Consider the following 17,026-nt stretch of genomic DNA (forward strand, 5'->3'; position numbering starts at 1 on the left):
GTTCTGCAGTCACAGTACTTCCTCATATTAGAAAAACGCTTTCTCAGTGGCAGGGGAAGGGTTTAAATATGATGTTGTTGCAGGTCAGAAGTTAGAGATGAAAACAAAGATAATAAAAAAGGGTCAATGTCCCTAATTTGTTGATTGGCTCTCTCTCCCAGCCAAACACTCAGCCAATGCCCAGGGAAACCGGGCCACAGTTAACTGGGGATTTGGGCCACAGGCACTAAGAGGTACTATTATTTGATAGTGGATTCCTGTCCAGGTGTGGTGGCTCATGCCTGTAATCCCAGCACTTTGGGAGGCCGAGGCGGGCGGATTGTCTGAGGTCAGGAGTTCGAGACCAGTCTGGCCAACATGGTGAAACCTCCGTTTTTACTAAAAATACAAAAAAATTAGCTGGGCATGGTGGCGTGCGCCTGTAATCCCAGCTACTAGGGAGGGTGAAGCACGGGAATTGCTTGAACCAGGGAGGTGGAGGTTACAGTGAGCCGAGATCGTGCCACTGCATTCTAGCCTGGGCAACAGAGCGAGACTCTGTCTCAAAAAAAAAAAAAAAGTGGATTCCTGACAAGCCCAGTGTGGTGTTGCTTGCCTGTTGTCCCAGCTACTTGGGAGGCTGGGGGAGGATCCCTTAAGCCCAGGAGTTTGAGTCCAGCCTAGGTGACATAAACTCTGTCTCTAAAAAAGTTTTTTTAAAAATTGTTGGATTCCTGTGTTCATAAGGAAGTCTTCAGGAATGACAAGCTTCCCTCCTAATTTGGCTCCTCTTGAAAATACAGTATGACCTGGTTTACTTTGGGTTTAACACCCTATAATTACTGTCAGATGAAGACAGAGAAAGATTCACTGTATTTCCTACTACGTTCTTTTCCCTTTATCCTTACCTAAAACATAAGCTGAAAAGCAGCAGAAAAAGAAAGAGCCAAATTCAGATGAGAAGGACCCAGTACTTCAGACTAGCAGTGGGGCAAAATCCCCACAGTTAAAAAGAAATACTAGTTTATTGTGTTTGGGGTTGGACTCACCAAGAGACCAATTAACACCTTATATTTAGGATTAGCCATTCTGGTATTTGCAGATAGTTTCTTAAACAGGACTGTTTGGAGTTCACACTGTAGGAGTAACTGAAGTGTTGATAAAAGAGATTCCAGAACAAATAAAGATTTCTACAGTAAAAGCTGGGGAGGTGGGTAGGGCTCCAGGCTTTGGGCTAACAGCTTGGCTCTACATTCCTTGCTGGAGAAATCCAAGCCTCACAAAAGACCGCTTTTAAAGGAGAAACTCTTTTTTTTCCCCTTGAAGAACTAGGTAAGTCTAGTTTTTCTCTGAAGTTTGTTTTGTTACATGTCTCTGTTACCACCATCCATACAGTTCTGGGGGCCTGTATCTCCCAGGATTTGTAGCTTTCAGTTGAATCTTTCAGATTCTAGCTTGAGAATCAAACCTTTGTTGTTGTTCTTGATTGCAACTCCTTGTTATTTTAAATTGCTGGCACAATTGCCAAGGTAATTTGCATTTAGAGGAGATCGACTACATTATCTTTATCCATCCTTTGCTATATTTGTTCGGTAAGTTTCTAAGGAGTAAGTTTTGTAACCGGGAAGGTGGAGATCAGATATTTAGGGGCAATTTGGTGTCTCACTCAGAACCTGCCTCTCAGCAGCACTAATACTGTCTCCAAGCAGAAATCATAATGGTTGTTTCTCTATGCTGCACTTTCCCACTGCCATCTCCTGGGGAAATAAGGATGGGGGCTTCTTTCGAAGAACCTATAAAGATTAGATTAATTACTGGTTCACAATCCCATTATGTGAACTCATAGAGCCAAAGAACATTAAAGCTGGCAGAGAATAATTTAACCTTATTTTATAGATGAGGAAACTTAGGCACAGAGAAGAAAAGTAATCCCCCCACTTCTCCCCAAGTCTCAAAGCTAATTACCAGCCACACTAGAACAGAAAACAGGTCTTTGATTTCTAGATTAGGGTTCAACAAGTATTTAACTCATTAATTAGAATCGTCATAGTTCTAACCTGGATGTCTTTCAGAATGGGTGGCTCAGTTTTTATGTTTGCTGTTAAGATTCCCCGCAGGGCTGCCTGGCTAATTTTACCATTATTTTGATTTTACTCAGTCAACATTTCAGAAATTTTCAGTCTTCCCATCACCTGTGTCAGAACTGCCTGTTAAAAATGCAAATCCCTAGCCTTTTCCAACCTTCAGAATCAGAGTCTCTGAGAGTGCCCCCCAGGATCTACATTTTAATACGCTTCCCTGAGAGAGTCAGAGGCACTTGAGAACCATTTTACTTGGCTCAAAATCAAGTAAGTTAATGTATTTTGTTAATTTAAAATGCTAACAACGTTTTGGAAATCAGGCACCTTGTCATCAATGACTAGGTAGGAAAAAAGTTGTTTTTTACATAAATATTGTATCTGATAATCAATAGCAACTTAGAATTGAGGCCATGCTAAATTTCTCTTTTAAATCCTTTGGTTACTAAAAAGCAAAAACTTAAATTTGTATCTGAATTCAGTTTTATGCCCTTTGATTGTTTAGTGCTTAAGTTCTTTTTTTTTTTTTTTTTTAATTTTTTATTGGATTTTAGGTTTTGGGGTACATGAGCAGAGCATGCAAGACAGTTGCGTAGGTACACACATGGCAGTGTGCTTTGCTTTTCTTCTCCCCTTCACCCACATTTGGCATTTCTCCCCAGGCTATCCCTCCCCATCTCCCCCTCCCACTGGCCCTCCCCTTTTCCCCCAATAGACCCCAGTGTTTAGTACTCCCCTTTCTGTGTCCATGTGTTCTCATTTTTCATCACCCACCTATGAGTGAGAATATGCGGTATTTCATTTTCTGTTCTTGTGTCAGTTTGCTGAGGATGACGTTCTCCAGATTCATCCATGTCCCTACAAACGACACAAACTCATCATTTCTGATTGCTGCATAATATTCCATGGTGTATATGTGCCACATTTTTCCAATCCAGTCTATTATCAATGGGCATTTGGGTTGATTCCAGGTCTTTGCTATTGTAAACAGTGCTGCAATGAACATTCGTGTACATGTGTCCTTACAGTAGAACGATTTATAGTCTTTTGGATATATACCCAGTAATGGGATTGCTGGGTCAAATGGAATTTCTATTTCTAAGGCCTTGAGGAATCGCCACACTGTCTTCCACAATGGTTGAACTAATTTACATTCCCACCAACAGTGTAAAAGTGTTCCTTTTTCTCCACATCCTCTCCAGCATCTGTTGTCTCCAGATTTTTTAATGATCGCCATTCTAACTGGCGTGAGATGGTATCTCAATGTGGTTTTGGATTTGCATCTCTCTGATGACCAGTGACGATGAGCATTTTTTCATATGATTGTTGGCCTCATATATGTCTTCTTTTGTAAAGTATCTGTTCATATCCTTTGCCCACTTTTGAATGGGCTTGTTTTTTTCCTGTAAATCTGTTTGAGTTCTTTGTAAATTCTGGATATCAGCCCTTTGTCAGATGGGTAGACTGCGAAAATTTTTTCCCATTCTGTTGGTTGCCGATCCACTCTAGTGACTGTTTCTTTTGCTGTGCAGAAGCTGTGGAGTTTCATTAGGTCCCATTTGTCTATTTTGGCTTTTGTTGCCAATGCTTTTGGTGTTTTGTTCATGAAGTCCTTGCCAGTGCTTAAGTTCTTTAGTAGCAAAGAAAAAATATTGGGAAATTTTATTTTCTCAGGCCATGGGACGCCTTTAGTGAACTGTTATCTCCACAACTCAAGTCCTGTCCTACAGATTTTTCAAGATTGTTCATTACAAGACTTTGGCTTCTATTTTATAGTTTTTGCTTTCTGAGGTTACCTCTAAATTTTCATGTATATTTATTGTGAAATTTCTAACAAAATATAGAATAATTAACTATCTCTCTACTCTGGAAAGGGTCAAGGAACTTAGCAGGTATTTTCTATTCATTGAGTACCACTCCCATAGTATTGCTATCTGGGTTTTCAGATTTCTCTTTTAAAAACATACATTAGTTACTTAAAGTAAATGGCTAATCATATTTACCAATATGTTTTCTCAGTTTTGAGGGTCAGCATGTGAGTGATAACACTTAGTCTCTTCGCTTGAAAATGATTTATTTTACTCTGCTGTGAATAATAGTTTACCTGGGTATAGAAGTCTTGGTTTATAATTGGTTTTCCTTGAGGCTGTGAAAAGATTACTCTGCTGTTTTCTCACATGCCTTGAAGATGAGTTTGTCTTTTCCTTGCAGGTCAGCTATCGTTTTGCTTTGGACGCTTTTAAGATTTTCTCTGTACCTTCAATGTTCGGCAGTTTCACTGAAAAATGTTTCCTGTTATAGGTTCATTACTATGTATTCTTTCTGGCACTTGGTGTATGTAACCTTTCTTCTGATAACATGTATCATTTTATTCCATCTGAAAAGTTCATAGCCAGTATCTCTTTGACTATTGATCCACAGATATTTTTCTCTATTCTATTCTTAAACTTCTATTAGATATATATTAGATCTTCTCAATCTGTCTTCCATGTTTCTTAACTGCTATTTCATGTTTTTTTACCTTCCTTAACTCTTTGTAGCTGTATTCTGGGTACGCTCCTCTATATAACCTTCTAATTCATCAATTTTCTGTCTTGTTAAACCCAAGACATAGTTAAACCTGTCTGTTGAGCTTTTTCACTCAAATACTATGGTTTTCATTACCAGAATTTCCAGCTTGTCCCTTTTCATACCAACCTGCTCTTGTTTCATTTTTCACTAGTTTTCTTTCACAATTTACTATTCGTTTTTATGAATATTTCTCCTTGACGATTCTAACAATCCATATTTTATTTTATTTTTATTTTTCTGAGATAGGTTCTCAGTCCCATTACCCAAGCTAGTGTGCAGTGGTGCAATCTTGGCTCACTGCAGCCTCAACTTCCCTGGCTCAGGTGATTCTCCCACCTCAGCCTCCTGAGTAACTGGGACTACAGGTGTATGTCACCACACCTGGCTAACTTTTTTTGTATTTTTAGTAGAGATGGGTTTTTGACATGTTGCCCAGGCTACAATCCCTGTTTTAAATTCACTTTCAGATACTACTATTACAGGAATATCTCAGAGACATTGTGGGTTCATTTTCAGTACACTGCAATAAAGCAAATATCATAATACAGTGAGTCACACAAATTTTTGGTTTCCCAGTGCATATACAAGTTATGTGTATACCGTTCTATATAGTCTAAGTATGCAATAGCATTATATCTAAAAATGTATGTCTGTTAATTAAAAAATACTTAATTGCTAAAAGCGCTAATGATCATCTGAGCCTATAGCGAGTTGTCATCTTTTTCTGGTGGAGGGTCTGGCTTTTGATGTTGATGGCTGCTGACTGATTGGGGTCCTGGTTGCTGAAGGTTGGGATGTCTGTGGCCATTTCGTAAAGTAAGACAACAATGAAGTTTGCTGCATCAGTTGACTCTTCCACAGAAGATTTTTCTGTAGCATATGATGCTATTTGATGGCATTTTACTCACAGTATAACTTCTTTCAAAACTGGGTTCAAGTCTCTCAAGCTTTCCCACTGCTTTCTCAACTACATTTATGTAATATCCTAAACCCTTTGTGGTCATTTCAACAATGTTCACAGCATCTTCACCAGGTGTTGTAGACTCCATCTCAAGCAACCACTGTCTTTGATCATCTGTTAGAAGAAGCAACTCATCATCCTTTCAAGTTTGATCATGAGATTGTAGCAATTCAATCACCTCTTCAGGCTCCACTTCTAATTGTAGTTGTTTTGCTATTTCCATCATATCTGCAACTACTTTCTCCACTGAAGTCCTGAACCCCTCAAAGTAATCCATGAGGATTGGAACCAACTTATTCCAATATCCTGTTAATGTTGATATTTTGACTCCTCCCATGCATCAAAAATATTATTACTGGTATCTGGAATAGTGAATCCTTTTTAGAAGATTTTCAATTTACTTTGCTCAGATCTATGAGAGGAATCATTATTGGTGACAGCTACAGCTTCATAAAATGTGTTTCTTAAATAGTAAAACTTGCAAGTTGAAATTGCTCCTTAATTCATGGGTTGCAGAATAGATATTGTGTTAGCAGGCATGAAAACAATATTAATCTCCTTATTCATCTCCATCAGAGCTCTTAGATGACTAAGTACATTGACAATGAGCAGTGATATTTTGCAGGAAATCTTTTCTTTCTGAGAAGTAGGTCTCAACTGTGGGCTTAAAATACTCAGTAAACCATACTATAAGCAGATGTACTATTTTCCAGGCTTTTTCACTTACAGAGCACAGGTGAGTACATTCAACATAATTCATAAAGGGTCTAGGATTTTTCAAATGGCAGATGAACATTGGTTTCAACTTAAATACACCATCTGCATTAGTGCCTAATAAGGGAGTCAGCTTGTCCTTTGAAGCTTTGAAGCCAGGCATTGACTTTTCCTTTCCAGCTAGGAAAGTCTAAATGGCATCTTCTTCTAATAGAAGGTTGTTTCATCTCCACTGAAAATCTGTTGTTTAGTGTAGCCACCTTCATCAATGATCTTAGCTAGATCTTCTGGGTAACTTGCTATAGCTTCTGCATCAGCACTTGCTACATCCCCTTACACTTTTATATTATGGAGATGGCTTCTTTTCTTAAACCTCACGAACCAACCTCTGCTGGTTTCAAACTTTTCTTGTGAAGTTCCTCACTTCTCAGCCTTCATAGAATGGCTTAAGTGAGTCTTATGGCTGGTTTGATTTACTATCCAGACACTTAAATGTTTTCTGTATTAGCAATAAGCCTGTTTTGCCTTCTTATCATTTGTATGTTCACTGGAGTAGCACTTCTAATTTCCCTCAATAACTTTTCCTTTGCATTCACAATTTGACTGTTTGGCTTAGCTTTCAGTCTGTTTCAGCTTCCAACATGCCCTCTTCACTAAGCTTAATCATTTATAGCTTTTGATTTAATGTGAGAGTTGCAGGACTTTTTCTTTCTCTTGAACACTTAGAGGCCTTGATAGGGTTATTAATTGGGCTAATTTCAATATTGTTTTGTGTCAAGGAATAGGGAGTTCTGAGGAGGAGAGAGATGGGAGAGTGGCCGGTTGGTGGAGCAGTCAGAACATATACAACATTTACTAACTAAACTAACTGTCTTATATGTGTGTGATGTGTGGCACTCGAAAACAATTATAAGAGTAATATCAAAGATCGCTGATCATAGATCGTCATAACAGATTACTAATAATGAGAAAGTTTGAAATATTGTGAGAATTTTCAAACTATGACACAGAGACATAAAGTTAGCATTTGCTGTTGATAAAATGGTGTGATAGACATGCTTGATGCAGAATGGCTATAAACCTTCATTTGTGAAAATCAAAGTTTCTGCAAAGAGCAGTAAAGCAAAATGTCATAAAGTGAGATATGGCTGTATTTCTATTTCATCTGGAATGAATGTATCCCAAATATTGATTTTCTTGGCTCCGTTTCTTGCTGTTAGTTTGCTTTAATTGTTTTGGTATTTTAACTTGTGTGATGTACATTTTGAGTGGCGTCACACACACTTTCTCTCTTCTTCTTGTTATGCCTTTCCCTCCCTGCTTGGCTATAGGGCCCCAGTCCACAACCTGGTTTTATGTTAGTGGCTCTGAACTTTTATCTTGTGACGATACTCAGATATTGTTGATTTAGTCACTGAGTCAGGAGGCAGCTTGGCCCAAGTCTTGGTCATACCTGCTTGTTCCTACTTTTCTAGATGCACATTTATATGAGTCCTAACCTTAGGTAACAGCTGCATCTTTTTTAGGGCAGGAGTTCCCCACCCCATTTAGCTTCAGGCAATAAGCCTGGATCCAGTCTCCAACCACCTAGGGCCCCTTTACTCCCAGTACTGCAGAGGAGTTATCTTGCCTATTTGTGTGTGTCTCCAGAGCCCACAAGCTTACAGCTTTAGTAACTATTGTGTTTTATTTCTGGTCTGTTTCTAGCACATAGATATTTATTTTTCTGTATGTATATATGGGCATGTGGTTTACTTTTTTTTTTTAACTTTCCTTTAAATTCATTCTTAAAATATTTTATTTATAATTGCTAAGTGTTTGTAGTGCAGGTAGCAGCTTCAAAGCTTGAGCTTACAATATCATCTTGATCTGCAGAGGCAGGCTCTGGGGATGAAAATAGCGGTAGTTCCTATGATGCCATGTTTGAGACATCTACCATTACCGCTACTGCTACGTTTATATTGTCCTTTGCTTCCCATCTGACAAGTGGTCTTCTCCTAAAAATGGCTCTGTGCCTGACAGCCCACTCGGTGTAGATTAATTCTCTCTTAAATGACTTTATTAAGCCCATTAATGATTCACTTAGCAACCACTTTTGGAATAAATTTGCAATGTTCTCTAAAGAAATCGATCTGGAGAAAAGCCAGACTGATTTAGGAAGGAACGTGGTTTAAAAATGAGTGAATCATTCTCAAAAGCACACAACATGGCTGTCGAGCTAGTTTAATGTGTTTCTATCTTTCCACAGATTAAACTAAGATCCTTTGCCAGTAAAAAGACAACAATAGAAAATACCTCCAGATTAAGAATCCCAACCAAGCTTTCAACGAATTTACTTGCTTCAGCTCTAGGAGAACAGTTATGACATGATGCTAAATACATCAGTGAGGAACCAGAGGTGAGACTGGGATACAGGGGAAATTGGGTATAGAATCCCCTTAGCAATGCAGTATGCAAATCATGCAACAGCATAAAGACACATGAATTATGCAAGAATATATTAGGGGTTTCCAGAGAAAGCTCAATTTCTATTATTAAAACTGGTTAGGTAAAGCAGTCCAAAAAATCAGTTTTGGCAGATCACTATTTTTAAGTGACTTATTTGAAGTTCATCTACATTTTCCCCCAGCATTACATTTGGTGGTTAGGACTCCTTGTCACAAGGGGCCATATTAATGCATATTTGTGGAAATGGACAAGTAAACAATTTCAATTCATATGGTAAGAGACAGGATAAAGTCATGCAGGTGAGGGGTTCCCTAACACAGTCTATGAAGGTCAGAGAAGATTCCCTAGAGGAGGTTATGTCAGAGCTAAGTTTTCATGGAAAAATAAGCATGCATCAGGCAGAATGGGGTGGTGGTGGCAGGTGAGAGGAAGGGGAGTTGTAGTATTTCAAGTATGGAGAAAAATGAGGTCATGACATACATGATTATTACTCTTCAGATGACCAGCATCTGCACCTTCTTCCCTTTTTATGTTAATATGGTGCTTTTATTTTTAAAAATTTTATTATTAATACAGAATATTTGCACGTATTTGTGGTGTATATGTGATATTTTGTTAAATCATAGAGAGCATAATGATCAATTCTGGGTATTTGGGCTTTCTATCACCTTGAGCATTTATCATACCTATGTGTTGGGAACATTTCAAGACTTCTCATTTAGCTATTTTGAAATATACAATACATTGTTGCTTACTATAGTTATGTTACTCTGCTACAGAACGTTATAATTTTTTCTTCTGTATACCTGTGTGCTTGTACCCAGAAACCAACATCTCTTCATTCTCCCACCTCCAACCCTTTCCAGCTTACTCCTTCCTTGTATTACACCGACTTCCTTTGGAGAATGACCTCTTCCTGTACCTCTCCTCCATAGTTGTATTATTGGCAGGAGGGAATGAAGAGGTCGCTTCCTCCTACTAGGGAGTTGAATGAATCACATTCTCCTTTAGCTGACCTCAGTCTAACCATGGCACCAGGCTGCAGTATACCTCTCAGATGCTTTTTCCTGAATCTTTGCTCTTGATCCAAGGCTGGATAGAAGCCTGGGAGGCAATTCATTGCAAGGTGGCAGGCCTACTGGGCTGTTCCCATTAGAACACTCTTGCTATACTTTCTATTTCTTCCTGATTGTCTACAATTCCTGCCTTTTCCCAAGCTTTAACCCTCAGATCTTTTCAGTAAATTCCATTTTGTTTTAAATGGTTAAACTATTTCATTTTGGGAGATAGCAAGGAGTTCAGAATGGGTGGAGCACAGTGGTAGGAGGAGGTCGTTGAGAAGCTGCAGAGATGGGCAGACTAGAAAGTGTCTTTTTTTTTGATATGAGGTTTCACTCTTGTTGCCCAGCTATAGTGCAATGGTGTGACCTCAGCTCACTGCAACCTCTACCTTTTGGGTTGAAGTTATCCTCCTGCTTCAGCCTCCCTAGTAGCTGGGATTACAGGCATGTGCCACCATGCCCAGCTAATTTTGTATTTTTAGTAGAGACAAGGTTTCACCATGTTGGTCAGGCTGGTCTTGAACTTCTGACCTCAGTTGATCCACCTGCCTCAGCCTCCCAAAGTGTTGGGATTATAGGCATGGGCCACTGTACCTGGCCAGAAAGTGCCTTATATGACATCAGAAGCATCCCAACTTTATTCCCTAGGCATTGGAAAGCCTCTGAATGATTTTAAGCATGAACAGATTCATATTATTTTGGCGGCAGCTCCATGGTGCACTATTTGGAAAAGGGTGGGAGAGAGAACAAGACTCGAAGCAGGGAGAGGGTACCTGGAGAGGACGGAGTAATCTAGGCAAGAGGGGACAATGATTTGAGTTTCTAAGAGTTGGACTACTCAGATGTGGGAGGAAAGGAGAGATGTGAGCCCTTGCTGTCAGGTATGGAAGGCTGAAAGGACAATGGAGCCATCCCATAGATAAGGAGTACAGAAGGAGGGGCAGAGGTGTGTGTGTGTGTGTGTGTGTGTGTGTGTGTGTGTGTGTGTGTGTGTGTGTGTGTGTGTGTGTGTGTGTGTGAGAGAGAGAGAGAGAGAGAGAGAGAGAGAGAGAGAGAGAGAGAGAGAGAGGGCGCTGGAAGACTCGGCTTTGGTTCCAGTTGCAGCGGCTCTTCTGCTGCCACAGCAGTGAAGAAACATCTGTCTACCGACTAAGATGTTGACTAACCTGGTCCAGGTTAGGGATTCCACCTGGGCAGGCCTGGTCTGAAAGGTGGGCCTGGAGTCTAGTGGAGAGAGTGACACGGCTGGGCATGATGGGCTGTGGGTTGGTGAGAGTGCCAAGCAGATCAGGCATAAGAGGCCAGGCCTCCTGCCAATATAAGCTCTGTTTCCTATGATCACTCTTTTATCCCTCTGGTGGCCCTGAGGGCTGGTCTGTCTTGTTCCCTTTCCCCCTCCCCACACCTGTTGCCCCCTGCAAGGTTTACATCTTTCAATGATTCTCTGAAAGGTTCCTCTGACAGTGAAGAGAATGGTTTTGGTTTAGATTTGGACTGGGGTCCACACACAAGTGTTTGACTTTCTTGGTGGCAGAAGTAGGGCTAGGAAATAGAAGTAACATCTGGTTCAAACTTGTTTATTGAGTTGATTAGCGCCAAGGTAGTCTAAGGCAGCAGACCATGTGAGCCTACTTTGCCTACCTTTATGGAAGCTCACAATCTGAGATTTCTTTACATTCTGGCAAAGTAGTTACTGGTAAAACTCAGTTTTGCAGAACACAGCATTTTGGAAGCAAAGGGGAAAATTACAGCTTTAAGGGAGAACTGTAATTCTTTTGGGGAAAAGTCTATGGGGGAAAAAGAACAACTTCCCTTTCTTTCTTTCTCATTTCCTTGGAAGTAGAAAAGAAGTACTCAAAATGCTCAGAGGGCCTCATCTCTGGACTTTATCATAAAATGCTTTGATTCCAGGACTTTGTTTCATGTCAACTTTGGCTTGTGGATCCAGGAGGAACATGGGGTGGTTATAGACAGGAAAGGGCAGACCCCAAAGAGAATTTTAAATCAGGGCAATCTAGTTTGTAACATGAGGTGTGTTTTCTCCAACCTTATTTTTCTTTGGACTTCTTATCACGATTGATAATATGCTTATTACTTTGAATATTTGCTTATCACTTATATCTTCTCCTGGATTAAGAACTTCTTGAAGACATGACCTTGGTTTTATTCATTTTTTTTTACATTGTAGGGCCTCATCCAGAACCTAGCACCCAATAAAAAAGCCCAGTAAGTGATGTGAATAAGATGTGAAGGATTTTCAGAAGCTTCCGTGTTCTTTATGCCTCCCTCCCTGCCTCCCCTTTCTGGAAGGTCCTCACCCATTCAAACTTAAGGATAAGAGAAAGGGAGGAGAGTATATTCAGGGAGCTAACACTTCCCTACAGGCATCCTATCTCTTACTCCTCCAGGACTCCTCCTTGCCAGGAAAGGAATCTATTATTCAGTGAAGCCTCTGAACCTTATTAACCTTAAGATCTTAATGACTAGTGATGGCTGCTTGCTTATCAAAACAAACCCTTTCATTGATAATATAAGGCTAAACTTTGATTTTTTTCTCTCTTTTTATGATTCTCTCCAGTTTCTCTTTCTTTCTGATCACCTCTGCATCTCTTCCCAATCACCTACTCACCAAAAGATTAAATAATTTTCAGCTTCCTTTGGTTTTTGAGCAAACTCTCATTTAAGGGTTATTTTAAGAGACAAAAATGGTCTGAATCTATATTATTAAGTCTAAGAATATAGGACAGTCTCTAAATGAATTCCACTTTTAAATAAAAGAAAGCAGCAAGTCTTCCGAGGGACAAAAGAAAGGGAAAAAAGCTAGGCTCACGCACCTGCGGCAGACCCCGCCAATGTGTGGCTACACTGTCGCGGCACCTTAGAATCACTGGTGTGTGCTGTGCTTTGATGTTCACCTAGCTTTTGTGTGTGCTTTATTTCTCTTTTTAATTTCTCCTTAGAATCTTAGCAAAATTATTTTGAAAAGCCCACCATATGTCAGCTGAACCAAAAGAGGGAAAAGAAAGGGAGTTTTGTGTACATTTAGATTTGAAAACAAGACTCGTGTTGAGTCTGATATAGCCCAGGGCTGGGATTTCTAATTTTGAGGGGTGCCAGACTCCTTTGAGAATCTTATGAAAACTACGGACTCCTTTCTTAGAAGAATGTACATATGCACAAAAGTTTGTGTCCAGTGTTTAGGAGCTGGAAGGCTCTGTAGATTTTAAGTTAACCCCTGTCTTGGCAGGAGGAGAAACTGTGGGTGAAAACTGACATTTGTTGAGGCCCTCCTTCCTTCCAATCTGAATCAATTTCTTTCTGAGCCAATTTTTGTCCCTTGGATTATTTTATTCCATCATGATCACTGTGATTAATAGCTTGCATTTATTATTTGTTAGCATGTGATCTCACTTAACCCTACCAACAACCTCACGAGGTAATTCTATTATTTGCATTTCGTAGATGAACCTGAGATTTAGCAAGGTCCTAAGGTCCTACAGCAGTTAATGCAAATCCAGCCCATACCCTTCATCCCTTTGCTAAACTCATTTTTTGAGTTCTGTTGTTTTTAGGGAAGAGATTCCTTCACACATCTCAATTATCAAGAATACCAAGGTGGCCCCCAGTTTTACAACCATGTACAGATGCATCCATTTCTATGAGTGTCATATTCTTCACAGAGCGAGTTGCTTTCTAAATGTTCAACTGCTATTCTTTTCTGCATTCTAGGCAAACCCATCCCTGCAGGGACTCTTTCTGATAGTAAGAACAAAAAGTTAAGTGCTTGTCAGAGGCAAAGAACATGATGTTGTTCTCATTAGAGGACAACTGATCTTCATTTTCACAGCTATTAATTGAGCACCTACTATAAGCCAGGGCCTATGCTGGTGCCTCAGCAGATCTCTCTGCTTACTGCTGACAGCTCAGTGGGGAAGTGGACACTGCTCAGGCAAATGTTGACCAGAATTGGTGTATTTCAGACCAAAACTTCTGCAGGGAAATGGTTCAGGAGACTTAAAGTTTTCCTTCTAAATAACATAAATGGAGGAATCAGAATTTGAAGGGGAAAAGTTTATGTTGCTATTGGAATGTAACTCTCATTAAGGAGCAAAGAAAAGTGGACTGGAGAGGGACATCGGCTTAGGCTTCCCTTATGGTTGTCCCATTAATTCACCATTATAGCTGGGAAAGCTATCAGCAGCCATGGGGTATTAGTCTGTTTTCATGTGCTGATAAAGACATACCAGAGACTGGACAATTTACAAAAGAGAGAGATTTAATGGACTTACAGTTCCATGTGACTGGAGAGGCCTCACAGTCATGGCAGAAGGCAAGGAGGATTAAGTCATATCTTACATGGATGGCAGCAGGCAAAGAGAGAGCTCATACAGGGAAACTCCCATTTTTAAAACCATCAGATCTTGTGAGATTTATTCACTATCACAAGAACAGCATGGGAAAAACCTGCATGGGAACGAACAGCAGGGGTCCCTCCCACAACGCATGGGAATTCAAGATGAGATTTGGGTGGGGACACAGCCAAACCATACTATTCCACCCTTAGCCTCTTCCAAATCTCATGTCCTCACATTTCAAATCCAATCATGCCTTCCCAACAGTCACCTAAAGTCTTAACACGTTTTAACATCAACTCAAAAGTCCATAGTTCAAAGTCTCATCCAAGACAAGTCAAGCCTCTTCTACCTATGAGTCTGTAAAATCAAAAACAAGTTAGTTACTTCCTAGATATTGTGGGGTACAGGCATTGGGTAAATACAGCCATTCCAAATGGGATAAATTGGCCAAAACAAAATCATTCAATTCCAAAATCCAGTAGGGCAGTCAAATCTTAAAGCTCCAAAATGATCTCCTTTGACTCCATGTCTCACATCCAGGTCAGGTTGATACAAGAGCTGGGCTCCTATGGCAGTGGGAGGCTCTGCTCCTGTGGCTTTGCAGGGTATAACCTCCCTTCTGGCTACTTTTACAGGCTGGGCTGGTATTTAGTGTCTGCGGCTTTTCCAGGTATACAGTGCAAGCTGTCAATGGAGATACCATTTTGGGCTCTGGAGGTTGGTGGCCCTCTTCTCATAGCTCTGCTAGGCAGTGCCCTGTTAGGGACACTGTGTGGGGGCTTTGACCCCACATTTCCCTTCTGCACAGGCCTAGCAGAGGTTCTCCATGGGGGCCCTGCCCCTGCAGCAAACTTGGATATCCAGGCATTTCTATACATTTTCGAAATCTAGGCAGAGATTCCCAAACCCCAATTCTTGACTTTTGTACACTCACAGGCTCAACACTATGTGGCAGCTGCCAGGGCTCAGGGCCTGCACTCTCTGAAGCCATGGCCTGAGCTCCATGTTGGCCCCTTTCAGACACATTGGAGCAGCTGGGATGCAGGGTACCAAGTCCTTAGGCTGCACACAGCAGAGGGACCCTGGGCCCAGCCCATGAAACCATTTTTTCCTCATAAACCTCCAGGCCTGTGTTGGGAGGGGCTGCTGCAAAGTTCTCTGATGTGCCCTGTGGACATTTTCCCCATCGTCCTGGTGATTAACATTTGGCTCCTCATTACTTATGCAAATTTCTGTAGCTGGCTTGAATTTCTCTTCAGAAAATGGGATTTTCTTTTCTATTGCATTGTCAAGCTGCAAATTTTCCAAACTTTTATGCTCTGTTTTCCTTTTAAAACTGAATGCCTTTAACAGCACCCTTGTCACATCTTGAATGCTTTGCTGCTTAGAAATTTCTTCCACCAGATACCCTAAATCATCTCTCTCAAGTTCAAAGTTCCACAAGTTTCTAGAGCAGAGGCAAAATGCTGCCAATGTCTCTTTGCTAAAACATAACAAGAGTCACCTTTGCTCCAGTTCTCGACAAGGTCCTCATCTCTATCTGAGACCACCTCAGCCTGGATTTCATTGTCCACATCATTATCAGCATTTTGGTCAAAGCCAAAATGGTCAACAAGTCTCTAGGGAGTTCCAAACATTTCCACATTTTCCTGTCTCCTTCTGAGCCCTCCAAACTGTTCCCACCTCTGCCTGTTACCCAGTTCCAAAGTTGCTTCCATATTTTTTGGTATCTTTTCAGCAATGCCCCACTCTACTGGTACTAACTTGCTGTATTAGTCTGTTTTCACACTGCTAATAAAGACATACCCAAGACTGGGGAATTTATAAAAGAGACAGGTTTAATGGGCTTACAATTCCATGTGGCTGGGGAGGCCTCACAATCATGGTGGAAGACAAAGAGGAGCAAGTCTAGTCTTACATGGATGGCAGCAGGCAAAGAGAGAGTGTGTACAGGGAAACTCCCCTTTTTAAAACCATCAGATTTTGTCAGACTTTTTCACTATATGAGAACAACACAGAAAAAACATGCCCCCATGATTCAATTACCTCCCACTGGGTCCCTCCCACAACATGTGGGAATTCAAGAGGAGATTTGGGTAGGGACACAGCCAAACCATATCACACAGTGTGACTATATAAGACAGGTACACATCCACTTTGCAGTGTGGGCCATTAACAACTGTGGGCATGCCATTTTATTGATAATTGAATTATACAATATAGAAATTTTAAGATTTAAGGGGTAAAAAGGTGATATTAAGAATGTATTGTACCAGGTGTGATAGCTCATGCCTATAATCCCAGTACTTTGGGAGACCAAAGTAGGTGGATGGCTTGAGCCAGACCAGGCTGGCCAACATGGCAAAAATCCTGTCTTTACAAAAAATACACAAAATTAGCCTGGTATGGTGGTGCATGCCTGTAGTCCCAGCTACTTGGATTGATAAGGGAAGATTGCTTGAGCCTAGGAGGTGGAGGCTGCAATGAGCCAAGATTGTACCACTGCACTCCAACCTGGGCAATAGGAGTGAGACCCTGTCTCAAACAATAACAACAACAGCAAGCCGTGATGAGTTGTGTAGAAGACCTTAGACTTCATGGTAGGCCAGGACAGTGCTCACCAGGTAGGGTTCCTCAGCCTCCTCACATTTCCCCTTTTCCACATCCTAAGTGTCACAAAGATACATAGCATGTCCTCATGTCCTCCAGCCTTTAGAACACACTGCACAGCTCTTGCACAGGGGAGAACAGGCCTGCCCACATTGTTCTTTTAAAACGAATACTTCTTATAAGACTTTGTATCATGTCAAATATAAACACAGGAATTTTCTGTGTGTGGTGCACACAAAGAAGTGGCTT

At 40.7% G+C, this 17,026-nt stretch overlaps 1 long non-coding RNA gene across 1 annotated transcript in view; it reads left to right on the forward strand.

Annotated features, from left to right (window-relative positions):
- Positions 1–1,112: 1,112 nt before the first annotated feature.
- Positions 1,113–17,026, forward strand: part of LOC118151504 (uncharacterized) — a 42,571-nt gene continuing 26,657 nt past the window's right edge. The window contains exons 1-2 of the long non-coding RNA XR_004739854.3: positions 1,113–1,311; positions 8,552–8,701. This is a non-coding gene — a long non-coding RNA (uncharacterized LOC118151504). The remainder of the gene's footprint in view (positions 1,312–8,551; positions 8,702–17,026) is intronic.

The sequence above is a fragment of the Callithrix jacchus genome, chromosome 2 (assembly GCF_049354715.1).
Source record: "Callithrix jacchus isolate 240 chromosome 2, calJac240_pri, whole genome shotgun sequence".
Taxonomy (NCBI): Eukaryota; Metazoa; Chordata; class Mammalia; order Primates; family Cebidae; genus Callithrix; species Callithrix jacchus.